We start from the raw sequence: 12,893 nt of genomic DNA on the forward strand, positions 1-12,893 counted from the left end.
ATACCATAGGATATCACTTATATGTGGAATCTAAAATAGGGCACAAGTGATCTTGTCTATAAAACGGAAAGAGACTCACAGACATAGAAAGCATACTTTATGGGAGTTTCTCGTCGTGGCTCAGTGGAAACGAATCTGACTAGCATCCATGAGGACACAGGTTCGATCCCTGGCCTTGCTCAGTGGGTTAAGCATCCGGCATCACCATGAACTGTGGTATAGGTCGCTGATGCAGCTCGGATCTGGCATTGCTGTGGCTGTGGTGTAGGCCGGCAGCTGTAGCTCTGATTTGACCCCTAAGCCTGGGAACCTCCATGTGCCGCAGGTGCAGCCCTAAAAAGACAAAAAAAAAAAAGAAAAGAAAAGAAAAGAAACTTATGGTTACCAAAGAGTAAAGAGTGTGGGGGAGGGATAAATCAGGAGTTTGGGATCAGCAGATGCAAACCGATACGTATAAAATAGATAAACAACAAGGTCCTACTGTGTGGCACCAGGAACTATTTTCAGTATCCTGTAATAAACCATAATTTTTAAAATTCACATATATATCTGAATCACTTTGCTGTACACCAGAAACGAACGCAACATTTTAAATCAACTACACTTCAATTTTAAAAAGAGATTCTTAATTAAAGGAAAACAAATTTTTAAAAAAAGATTTGTTACTTTAGCATAACAGATGGGGTGAGGAGGGTAAGAAGCTCCTTGGAACATAAGGAATCAGATCTATCTTCATCTCTCTGCCTGATGTAATACATCTGATAAGACAATACAGTTTGAAAATGATTACAACAAGAGGAATTGCAAACCAAAGCTTCTAAATTAATGTCTAAATTCTCAGATAACGTGAAATAAAGGATCGATCCAAATGAGCTAGAATGCATCAGTGAAGTGTTCCTGGAAGAAGGGGATTTTGAATCAGTTCTGAAACCGGTGGAGAGAGATGGAAAGTTTCCCACAAGGGAAGGACAAAATTCTTTTTGGTCTACAAGGGGGGTGGGGGGAGGAGGGCTTCAAGTCAGGCAGGGGTGAGTCACAGATTGGGGAGGAGAGACAGAGGGTCCTGGCTTGAGACACCGCAGCCGTGGGGGGATCTCACGACCATGGCTGGACAATAAGTCTACGGCGTGGCAGACTCGCCTGGAAATCTGAGCACACCAAGCGTGACTCAAGGCCGATTTTGATTCTGGGAAGAGACACAGGGGAAGGAAAACACACTTGTGAAAGATGACCCACCAAAAAAGAAAAGGCCAAATACCACAATGAAAAATCCCAAGGGTGGCATCAGATACTCCCTTCCCACCGAAGCATAAAATGTCAACCATATTGCATTTCCCAGAGCAACTTCAGTCGCGGGGCCCATCAAATCCAGTTCCTCCCTTTGATGGTCAAGAGATGGAAGCCACAGAGACTCGCTAGTGGAAAGAAGCTTGAGGTCATCTGGCCGTATTTTCTGAGCTGGCGCTAAGACTTTGTCCCACTTCTCTCCACCTCAGGCACTCAAACCCGCAAAAAGACAAAGAGTGCACATTCACCAAGGGCACCCTTCCAGAAAAAGGAAGGGCTTTTAACAGCCAAAAGGCATGCTGTCCCCTTCAGAGCAGCTTTTAAGTAGCTTCACTATTATTTCAAAGTACATACCTAGCCCCAGGGGCCAGCGATCTGGCACACATCTTTTTACTATTGTTAAATCTGTTGAATCTTTATCCTCTGGGTTGGCTGATTATGCGGAATTCACCAGCCAAAAGTCCTTCAGTCCTAGTTCTGGTGACAAAGGTGAGGGATCAGACTGGGGATGAAGCCATTCTTATTATAGAATTACATCCATTGACTTTCTCCCGTCGTTTCCTAGGAGGCTCTTTCTAGGGGGCAGTTTCCTGGTCCCTCAGGTGCTGCAGGGGGACTGGATGGTTTCCATGGTCCCTGTTGACAGGGAAACTGCATTTGAAGGCCGGTAAACCAGCGGTGGCGTCAAATACCTGCAAAAGCGAAACACCACGATGCATGAGCCGAGAGTCCACCATCGGTTTGGTTTGAGGCACAAGGAGAGGATTGTTTCAGCGGGGGTGTAAGTCGAATCAGTAGGCCAAGCAGCGTAAGGAACAAAAACAACATTCCAAAAGGAGTAAGAATAACAAAACCACAGAGCGGGGAAAGTGCAACTTTCAAGAAATAGCAACTCGTTCTGTGGCTGGAGCAACAGGCCCTCGGGAGAGGACGGTGAAAGAGGAAACCGGATGCTGGAGGAGCAGGAACAGGCTCAGGAGGGCAGCCGATCCGGGAGAGCCCTTCCAGCGCATATTTGAAACAACTCTGCTTTGTTGGACGAAGGGGGTATCTTCCCGAGATGAGTGTTTTGAAGGACAGCAGTCGGGCCTGCCCCAGGTCCAGGACCGTAGAAACACAAGTCGGTCCCCCACTGCATCCGATACTGGCCTTTCAACGAGGAGGACAATTAAACACCAATTAGATAAGAAATCCGGCTTCGGAGCACATTGAGTCAGCAGCAGATCCCAGGCGGGAAAGCAAAGTGAGTCCTGCAGGGCCCTCCTCACAGGAGGTTACAGACTGTGAAGATAAATGCTTCCAGGAAGCCCTCCTGAGAACAACTGTTTCTGCCTCGGGGGAATTTGAGAGGTCTCTCAGGGGGTCACGAGAGTCCCAGGGGATGGGGTGGCTGGCATGGGGACCTGTGGACAGAGCTTGGAAAAGCCCAGCCTACTGAGGCGCTGAGGTCCAGACGTGGAGAAGGAAGCCCAGTGAGCTTTCCAACACCAACGCAGGATGGAAGTGGTGGGGGTGAGGGGGAGACGGCAGCTGGCTCGGCAAGACCTACACCACCGGCCCAAGACAGAGCAGCCAGGGAGTTCCCGCTGTGGCTCAGCAGGTTACTGAGGCAGCACAGATCCTGCAGTGCTGTGGCTGTGGTGTAGGCCGGCAGCTGCAGCTCCAATTTGGCCCCTAGCCTGGGAACTTCTGTATGCCATGGGTGTGGCCCTAAAAAGAAAAAAAAAACTTCTTTTTTTTTTTTTTTGGTCTCTTTTTTTGTCCTTTCTAGGGCTGCACCTGCAATATATGGAGGTTCCCAGGCTAGGGGTCTAATCGGAGCTGTAGCCGCTGGCCTACACCACAGCCACAATGCAGGATCCGAGCTGCATCTGCAGCCTACAGCAAACGGCAACACCAGATCCTTAACCCAATGAGCAAGGCCAGGGATCAAACCCACAACCTCATGGTTCTTAGTGGGATTCATTAACCACTGAGCCATAATGGGAACTCCAATTCTTCTTTTTTTTATTTTTGGTTTAGTAAAAGAGCAGCTAGGGAGTTCCCATCGTGGCTCAGTGGTTAACAAATCCGACTAGGAACCCTGGGGTTGCGGGTTCGATCCCTGCCCTTGCTCAGTGGGTTAAGGATCCGGCGTTGCCGTGAGCTGTGGCGTAGGTCGCAGACGAGGCTCGGATCCCAAGTTGCTGTGGCTCTGACACAGGCTGGCAGCTACAGCTCCGACTCGACCCCTAGCCTGGGAACCTCCATATGCCGAGGGAGCGGCCCAAGAAACGGCAAAAAAGACCCCCCCCCAAAAAAAAAAGCTGCTAAAGCAGCCCAATTGATCCTGAACGCCACCAGCTGGTGGTCCAAGGCCACCAGGATAATTCCTGTTCTGGTCAGAACTGGCCCCAGAACAGTGGCTCTCAAGCTTGGGACCTTCCACGGTGATCTAGGAATTCACAGGTCTCAGATAGGCTGAAGAATTTGACTTTCTAGGGATGTCCCAGGTAGCGCTGATGATCCTGGGAACCACTGATCTTGAACTTCACTCGGGTAAAGTGTTCAGTACCTGAATCCAAGTGGAACTAGAGAGAGTAGGAGGTGAGAGTTCCTAGCCTGGACCCCCTGAGGGGTTTTACATGCTCAGGAGACTGACAAGCATCAAAAGACAGCAATCTGGACAGTCACAATGCAATGAAAGAAGGGACACAGTGAGGGCTAGTTTAAAGGAAGGAGTTGGAGAAGGAATCTGGCCATTTGCCCAGGACAAGCACCTGCTGGAGGAGGAAGGAGCTGAATCACTGGCCAGTCACTGAAAATCTACAGCCCTGATGTCACCTGGCTGCCTCTGGAATCATCTAGGGAGCTTTTCAAAAATACAAGGCCCTGGGCCCTGTGCTCGGAAAATTAAACCAGGATCCCTGAGGTGGAGCCATGAGGGTGGGAGCATCTGAAAGCTCCCAGGTGGTTCTCACATGCAGTCAGGGCCAAGAGCCACCAGGCTAAGGAAGAAAAAATATATAATAGGGAATCTGTTACAGAACGAGAAGTTCATCTCCAGTGAACTTAACCTCAGCAAAATTTCCCAGCTGCTGGGTCCCTATCCTCTGTCCCCACTCAGTCCTTCAGATCCCTTGATATCCCCAGAGACCCAGCAGCATCTTTGCTCTGCTCCCCCCACGTTGTGCTGTGATTCACCCTTTGGTTACAGCAGCCAAACATCCTTAAAGCCGAAAACGTAGAATCAGGCCTTTTCCTGGAGCTTTTGCTTTCTTCTGGTCTCTGAGGCCTGATACCAAGAGCAAATTCAAATTTTTGTTTGTTTTTGCCCCTCCCGTAGCATGCAAAAGTTCCCAGGCCAGGGATCGAACCTGCATCGCAGTAGCGACTGGAGCCATAGCAATGAAAACCTGACAGGTCCTTAACCCTCTGTGCCATGAGGGAACTCCTCAAATGGTTTTTGTTTGTTTGTTTGTTTCTGCATAGCCACATAGTCTAAGAATCATTTATTTTCTATCAAATCAAAATTGTAGGTTAAAGAGTCTTAAAACACCCTAGTGAGAAAGAAGATTTACAGATAAGCTAGTCAACTATGGTGTAGGCAGATAGATGGTCTCAGTTTAGTGACATGTAAGTGAAATTGCACATGGAACTCCAACCTTTAAATAAATAAGATGCAATACACAACAGGGTGAATGCTATGTTGCTATTTGTGTTAGGAAAAGAAAAGAGGTAAGGCAGCGTGGAGGGCGGATAGGCGATTGCTAGAACAGAAATAAGAGTGTGAAAGCGTGACACTGGTCTCTGACTTCTCACTGCTTACTCTTTTTTTTTTTTTCTTTTTTTTTCTTTTTAGCTCTGCACCTGTGTCATATGGAAGTTCCCGGGCCAGGGGTTGAATTGGAGCTGCAGCTGTGGCCTGCACCACGACTTGCAAAGCTGAGGCAACAGCGGACCCTCAGCCCACTGAGTGAGGCCAAAGAGCAAAGCTGCATCCTCACAGAGATCAGATCCTTAACCCACTGATCCACAATGGGAACTCCCCACGGCATACTCTTTTGTACCTCTTGGGTTTTTGAATAGTGTGCATGGATCACCTACACTTTTTTTTAACAGTTAATTTTTGTCGTGGAGCTAGTTCTGCTTGGAGCAGGGGGCATCTCACCTTGCCCCCGCTTCCCCTCACCCTAAACCCCTCACTCCCAGATGAAGTCCTAACAAGACTTTTAATCCCATGACATTCCTTGGGGATGCCCTCTGCAATAGGATCGGATTAGAGACCTGCTGAACGTTTTCAACCCTGCATTTTTTAGCTAGAATTGATGCCCAGAGAGGGCAAGTGACTGGCTCAAAGTCACACAGCTAATGAATGAAGCTAAACCTCCTGATTCTTTCTTCAATGTTTTTACCATATGTCCTTAAACATTATCCCTTCCACACAGCAGATCAGACAGTTATTGAACTTCTACAACTATGCCTGAGAGATATCATTAATACAAGCATGCAAGTGGCAGAGAAAACTTATTGACCAGACACCAAACAAGTAAGCACAAGCCTCGCTGCCACGCTATTGATTACATGGCAATAGCAACCCTCACCACTAGAGAAATTTTACTCTATTAACAGCCTCACACTACAAAGGATTATGTAGTTTATTTGGATATTTTTTGGCATGAGTCACAAGACAAACATTTGGAAAATGAAAGCACTGTATGCAGAAAGCAGCCCTACTCTTTTGGAGGGGAGGGGGCGGGGATGGAGAGGCGATCGGCACAACCTCAATGACCACTAGGTGGCAATAGTGTCCTAACAACACTAAGCAGCAGGCCTGGCACACTTAGAAAGCGAACGGTGAATCAATACCCTACAATTGACCCACCTGGCTACCCCCAAAGCTTTGAGACTCATAAAGTGTTATTAGTAAAAATAATAATCCCTTTATCGCTTGATAATTTATGTCCTCTATTATAACAGCCAAGAACGCTTTAGTTTATCTCAAAAAGCAGGCTCAAACCAGCAGCCCTTGGGCAGAATCTGGTCAGCAGCACTGTGTTTGCCTAGGGCAGTGTTTGGCTTTGTTGTTTTGTTGTAATCCAAAATGCCTTTAGGTGGGGCAGGCCTTTGCCAGTTTGCCAGAACACCCACCACTCTTTAAGGTCTTATTTTAGGCTCCTCCCTACAGTTGCGTGACTCCTGACCGTATTGGAGATTGGGATTCCTGCTGCAGTGTCTTTCTTAAATGCACAATGACGCCACAATTCCAAACTAACGGATCCACCCAATTATCTCAGGCTTTCCCACCTCCGGAGATCTTTTCTCGAGTCACTCCTCCCCCAAGGCTCTCCTCCAGGGCCTGTCTTTTTCTTGCGATCCTTCTTAGTTTTTCTTTTTTTCTTTTTACAGCTGTGCCTGCAGCATATGCAGTTCCCAGGCTAGGGGTCGAATTGGAGCCATAGCTGCTGGCCTGCCAACCACAGCCACTCCAGATTCAAGCCCCGTCTTCTACCTATACCGCAGCTTGTGGCAACGCTGGATCCTTAACCCACAGAGCCAGGCTAGGACATTATGTCAGATTCTTAACCCACTGAGCCACAGAAGGAACTCCCCTTCTCATTCTTGAAGGCCCAGATTCAATGTCACCAGGGTGAAGTTCATTTCCCCCAATCTGTGGCTCGCAGAGCCTGTATACTTCCTGGTCTGTGCTCTTTTTCTGCTCCGTCCCACTAGCTGTTTTTCATATGCCTCAGCTCTTTGTAAAGTTCTCTGCGGGAAGTAAAGAGATGTCTCACTGTTCTGGGTGTGTGTAACAGCGCCCCACCCAGCGTTTCATTTGTTCCCACTCAAAAACTATGCCAACACCTTCTATGGGGACTGACAAGAGACAGGATGGGAGTTCTTCTGTGGTGCGGCGGGATAAGGCTCTGGCATTGTCACTGCAGTGGCTTGGACCTCTGCTGAGGTGCAGGTTCAATCCCTGGCCCAGGAATTTCCACATGCCACAGACACAGCACACAAATAAATAAATAAATAAAGCAAGAGAGAGAAATAGTATGGCTTAGGAAAGTCTTTTATAGATGACCTTTAAAGAAATATAATTTATTGATGAAAGCATATGAAAAATCAGAACTAAGCTGGATTTCCCATTGTGGCGCAATGGAAGCAAATCCGACTGGTATCCATGAGGATTCAGGATCGATCCCTGGCCTCGCTCGGTGGGTCAGGGATAAGGTATTGCTGTGAGCTGTGGTTTTAGGTTGCAGAGGTGGGCTCGGATCCAGGGTTGCTGTGGCTGTGGACTAGGTCAGCAGCTATAGCTCCAATTCAACCCCTCGCCTGGGAACTTCCATATTGCCACAGGTGTGCCCCTAAAAAACAAAAAAGCAAAATACAATGCAATACAATACAAACCAAGCTAAAATGTCACTGTCTCCTGCAGGTACTAAGGGGACATATCGAAGCGTTCAGCGTAAGCTCTGGACTCAGACAGCCTGGGTACACATCATGGCCTCAGTCTTGACAAGCTGGGTCAATAGTAGGATACTAGCAGTAAGACAATGACAGCACCTCCCTTACAGGATTTGTTTTTATTAATATTTTACTCTGAAATAACTTTAGAAAAGTTGCAAAAATTGGGGAAAGATGCTCTAAACTCTTCACCTAGCTTCCCCCACTATTAGCCACTTCCGTAAGTGCCATTCAGTCATCAAAGCCGGGACACTGACATTGGGACGATGCCATCAACTACATCGACAACCTTGTTCGATTTTCATCAGTTTCCCCACTGATTTCCCTTTTTGGGCCCAGAATCCAGTCTGGGATTGCTTATTGCATTTGGGTATCACGTCTTCTTCCTCTCCTCCAATCTGTGATGCTTCTGAAAAGTCCAGGCCAGCTGTTCCCAAAATGGCCCTCATGTTTTCGCATGAGTAGAGGGAGGTGGTGCAGTTTGGGGCAAGGAGGTGATGCCGTGCCCTTCTCAGCGCATCGTCTGTGGAAATACGTGGTGTTTACTCTGTCTTATTCTGGGGAGGTTCAACCTTGATCGCTTGGATAAAGTGACGTAGGGGCGGCAGGTTTCTCCACCGCAAACTTACTATTTTTCCCTTTGAATTAGAAAATATTTGCGGGGAGACCACGCAATGATCCCATTTCTCATCATATTGTCACCCACGCACTGTAGTGGTCACCCAAAGGGCTTTACCCTCAGTGATCCTTAACCACGGGGTTTGCCCAGAGCTAATCATCCGTTTCTCTCATTCCTCCCTCACCCATTTCTTTGGAGGGCTTTTACGAGGATGAAATGAAGAAAGGCAATTACACCAGTGCCCAGTCCACGGTGAAGTGTAAGCCATTTCTGATATTATTAGGAGATATTATGAAAGCTGCCTAATTAATAGAGATAATTTCTGGCTCAAAATAAGTACATCTGAAATGTTTAAGGATGTCCCGAAAGAGTATATCCGGTACGAACTTGCTAGAAGGCCGTAACAAAATACACTCGGAGTGGCTTAAACAGCAGAACTCTATTTTCCCACAGTTCTGGAGGCTGGCAGTCCCAGATCAAGGTGACAGCTGATGTGGGTTTCTTCTGAATCATTTCTCCTTGGCTTGCAGGTGGACACCTTTTCCTGGTGTCCTCACAGGCTGTCCCCTCCGCCTGCAGCCCCCTGCCTGGTGTCTCTTCCTGGGTCCAAATTTCCTCTTCTTCTAAGAACACCAGTCTGCAGTTCCCATCGTGCATGGCTCAGCGGAAACCAGTCTGACTAGTATCCATGAGGACGCGGGTTTGATCCCTGGTCTCGCTCAGGGGGTTAAGGATCCAGCATTCGCATGAGCTCTGGTGCAGGTCACAGAGGCGGCTCGGATCCTGCGTTGCTGTGGCTGTGCTGTAGGCCGGCAGCTGTAGCTCCTATTGGACCCCTAAGCCTGGGAACCTCCATATGCCGCAGGTGCAGTAGACAAAGAAAAAAAAACGCTAATTGGATTGGATCAGGATGCACTCTAATGACCTCATCTTAAATCAATCGCCTCTTGAAAGGTCCTATCTCCAAATACAGCCACATGCTCAGGTACTAGGGCTTAGCGTTTCCACATGTCAGTTTCGTTGGGGAACACAATTCTGCCCTTCATATCCACCTGCTTACTTCAAAGAACTCCTGGGATGAAACCATTGTAGCTGTGAGAGTGTAGCTTTCAGAATTGGAAAGCGCTGTACAGATACAAAGCAGTAGTGTCAAAATCACTGCAACTCCTGGCAACCACTTGTGCGCCTACATACAAGTTTCTTAAGCCATCTTTCCTGATGTTTTTAGCACCGTTAACAGCACCATCCTGTCGTGGCTGTCATAGAGCCCTGGAAGGCAACCCTCAGCCCAGAGGCTGCCAGTGTTATCACACGTTTGCAATGATGGGCACCCACAATTAGTGTGGTTTGCTGGATTATTGTTTTGTCTTCCTGAGCCTGGGGGCTTCTAGCTGCTCTCTTCAGGCTGTGCCTGCTACCCCGACAGAGGCCCAAGGCATCTTCTTTCCTCAGAGAGGATGCCTGCCTGCGAGCTGGCCAGCAGAGCCCCCATCTCTACATCCACCAGCTGCATCGCCTCGGGCAAGCCCGTCCCCCCCCCCCCCGCCCCCCGCAGCCTCACACTTGTCTCAATTCCGCAGCAAAAGAAAAGGATAACCATCCCCACAAGCCACCGGGGCCGTAAGGATGAATGACTTAATCATCATAGAGCATTTATGTGACAGGAAATGGGCAAACTCCTATGCATGTCTTTCTAGAGGCAGCATCAGACTAAAACACCTGCTGGGAAATTAATCCTTTTACAGTGTGTTTTCTTGAAGGAGACAATTTGCAGATTTTCATATATCTTAGCCTCTGAGAAGGGGCCACAGAGACACATTTCTCTCTGTCTGAATCAGTTAAAAAAAAGAAAAGGAGAGTTGATTCCCTTCGCATGGAAGGTTTTGCTTATCAGAGGCTAGCAGAGGCCAGGGAGGAACCATGACCCCCAGCCTGCCTTACCTGTCCTGGATAAGGAAGAGTCTCACCCCGCAGGGCCGCTGCTTATTTCTTCAGCCTCCGAATCCTTGCCATCCAAGTGCAAGTGCAGGGGCAGGGTGTAGGGAGTGGTCACAGTTTAACGGCTTCCTTCAGCAGCTCGCCCAGCCCATCACTATCCCCCTCCGTCCGACAGCAGCCATTCTTGGCATTAAACTAGTGCTTTAAAGCCTTTCAGAGCAGAGAGCATCTCGATGGCTGAAGGAGAGAGGTCCTGCTTCAGAGCTGGTTGGCCCCTTTCAGATACAGCCCCCACCCCCCCAGGGGTGGATTCTTTGTAGGAACTGTCTTTGTTTCTGACGTGGCTTTAGCGCTTTGCAAGCATTAATCGCTCTTCCAGTGAGTTATCCACAGTGAGCTCCTACAGCTTTGTTGGAAGCCCTATCTCTGTGCCATTTCCTGATTTTCCTCTTTCCACTCGGGCAGCTATCACCTCATGTTTGGCAACAGCCTTCCGGAATATCTCCCACCTCACCCTGCCCATGCCAGCATCCTCTGCCTTCCTTGTCCCCTCCCACCTATTCAAATCCTGAAGTTAAAACAGAATCTCAGAGTTCCCTTCGTGGCTCAGTGGTTGACAAACCCAACTAGGATCCATGAGGATGTGGGTTCAATCCCCAGCCTTGCAAGTTGGGTTGGGGATCCAGCATTGCCAAGAGCTGTGCTGTAGGTCACAGACGTGGCTTAGATCTCGTGTTGCTGTGGCTGTGGCATAGGCCGGCTGCTGCAGCTCCTGTTTGACCCCCAAGCCTGGGAACCTCCATATACCTCAAGGGCAGCCCTAAAAATATCAAAAGACAACAAAAACAACAACAATAACAACGAAACAGAATCTCTCCAAGCCCACGCCTCTTCCCGTAGCCTTTTAGAAGTTCCCTGCCCCTGCTGTAATTGCCAGGTGAGCACATGGCCCGTCTGGGGAACTGCCGCATGCCCCGCAGGAAAGCTGGAGCCCAGGGGGCAAGGGAGAGGGAGAGAAAGCAGAGCCTTTGGAGTGGAGTGTGGACTTTCTCGGGAGCCACCAAGGGGTTTTAAGTAGGCAAGCATCACAAATAGATTTGGAAACCAAGGGCAGTGGGGAAGACCATCTGAGGCTATTGCCATCATCCAAAGTTGACAGCAGCCAGGAAGAAGGAGACGCGATGTTAGCTCAAGCAGCATTACTCAGAGTGTTGTCCTTGGCGCAGGGCCCATTTCTGGATCCGTGTTCATCTTGCCGCTGTTCTTACTGCTCCGCTATGAGATAAGGAACTTATGCCAGAAAGTACACCCAAGACAATTCTTCATCGAGAATGTCTTGCTGTAGGAAAAAATGTTTAAAGTGTCAGGTGGTGGATTTACATTCTGGCCCAAGTGCTTTATCTTTGTGGACTCATAACCAACAGCTCGCAGACCAGCGCTGTGAGTGGCACTGACTCAAAGTACATTCTAAACAGGTGGAGATTTGGATCAGACAGATGCTTTATAGTCATGGTGGGTTAAAGATATGCTTCTGAGAAGAACCAGTAACCCAGGGTGCAGGAAGGATGACACGCTGAACAAGTGATACATGAATCAAATCTTGAAGGGCCCGAATTGAGACGCCAGATCCTAGAGTGGAATTGACCAGGGCTTTAGGTAAAGCAGAACTGAGCTCAAATGCCAACTTCCTGATTTACGGTATAAACATACGTTATTCAGCTAAGTTCTCTGAAACTCATTTCCCTTCAATAAAGTGGAGGAAATAATCTGCTTCACAGGGACGAGATTCCCATGACATAGCCTACGGCAGGTGTTTGTTAGCCATTCCCAAGATCTGGCACAGGATAAGCATCTACCGAAAATGCGTTGAGGCGTTTCTGTCGTGGCTCAGCCAGTTAAGTACCCAACTAGCATCCGTGAGGATGCCCGTTGGATCCCTGGCCTCCGTCAGTGGGTGAAGGATCCGGAGTTTCCTTGAGCTGTGGTATAGGTTGCAGATTTGGCTCAGGGATCTGGCATTGCTGTGGCTGTGGCATAGGCTTGCAGCTGCAGCTCCATTTCGCCCCCTAGCCTGGGAACTTCCATATGCTGCAGGTGCAGCTCTAAGAAGAAGAAAAAGTGTTGATTTTCATAAAAAATAAGCACAAAGGTGATGAGAAGACTGTAAAAAAAAATCGTATGAATAAAGATAGAGGTGGGAGTATGTAGATGCTAGCTACTCAGGGTTAGAAAATTCTGCAAAAAGACAGTAAAATCACGCAGAACTGTGACCCCAGCAGAGTGGGAAATTCCACTTTTCTCCCCCAAATGCCTTTCCCAGACTCTTCACACTTCCGCCTCAGGCCCATATTCGGTGGCCCAGCCTATGACTCATCCTGGCTGACGATCTGCCCCCAGTGTTGGGTCTTGGTCTGGGAACTGGGCTCTGCTTTGGTGCCTGTTTGGTCCTGTTCATGTTCTAGGAACCTACCCGATACCCCAGGTCCCTCTACGAGGCCAATGGGGCCACTCTGGCCCTTCCCTTCCCACAGATCCCCAAACTCCTTGCCCCCCTGCTGTGGCCCTGACACCTGCTTGCAAACGGATGCACTTGAGAACA

The 12,893-nt window shown here is 48.5% G+C and overlaps 1 long non-coding RNA gene across 1 annotated transcript; it reads right to left on the reverse strand.

Moving 5' to 3' along the window:
- Nucleotides 1-609: 609 nt before the first annotated feature.
- LOC146404222 (uncharacterized) lies at nt 610-10,698 on the reverse strand. Its single transcript, XR_014843148.1, has 2 exons — nt 10,298-10,698; nt 610-1,979 (listed from the first exon to the last, which is right to left on the reverse strand). It is a non-coding gene; the product is annotated as an uncharacterized LOC146404222 (long non-coding RNA).
- Nucleotides 10,699-12,893: the final 2,195 nt, after the last annotated feature.

This window comes from Sus scrofa, chromosome 4 (assembly GCF_054392235.1).
Source record: "Sus scrofa isolate SSC_HxYL_T2T_F1_AM1 chromosome 4, Sscrofa_HxYL_maternal_Yorkshire_Landrace_v2.0, whole genome shotgun sequence".
In the NCBI taxonomy this organism is placed as follows: Eukaryota; Metazoa; Chordata; class Mammalia; order Artiodactyla; family Suidae; genus Sus; species Sus scrofa.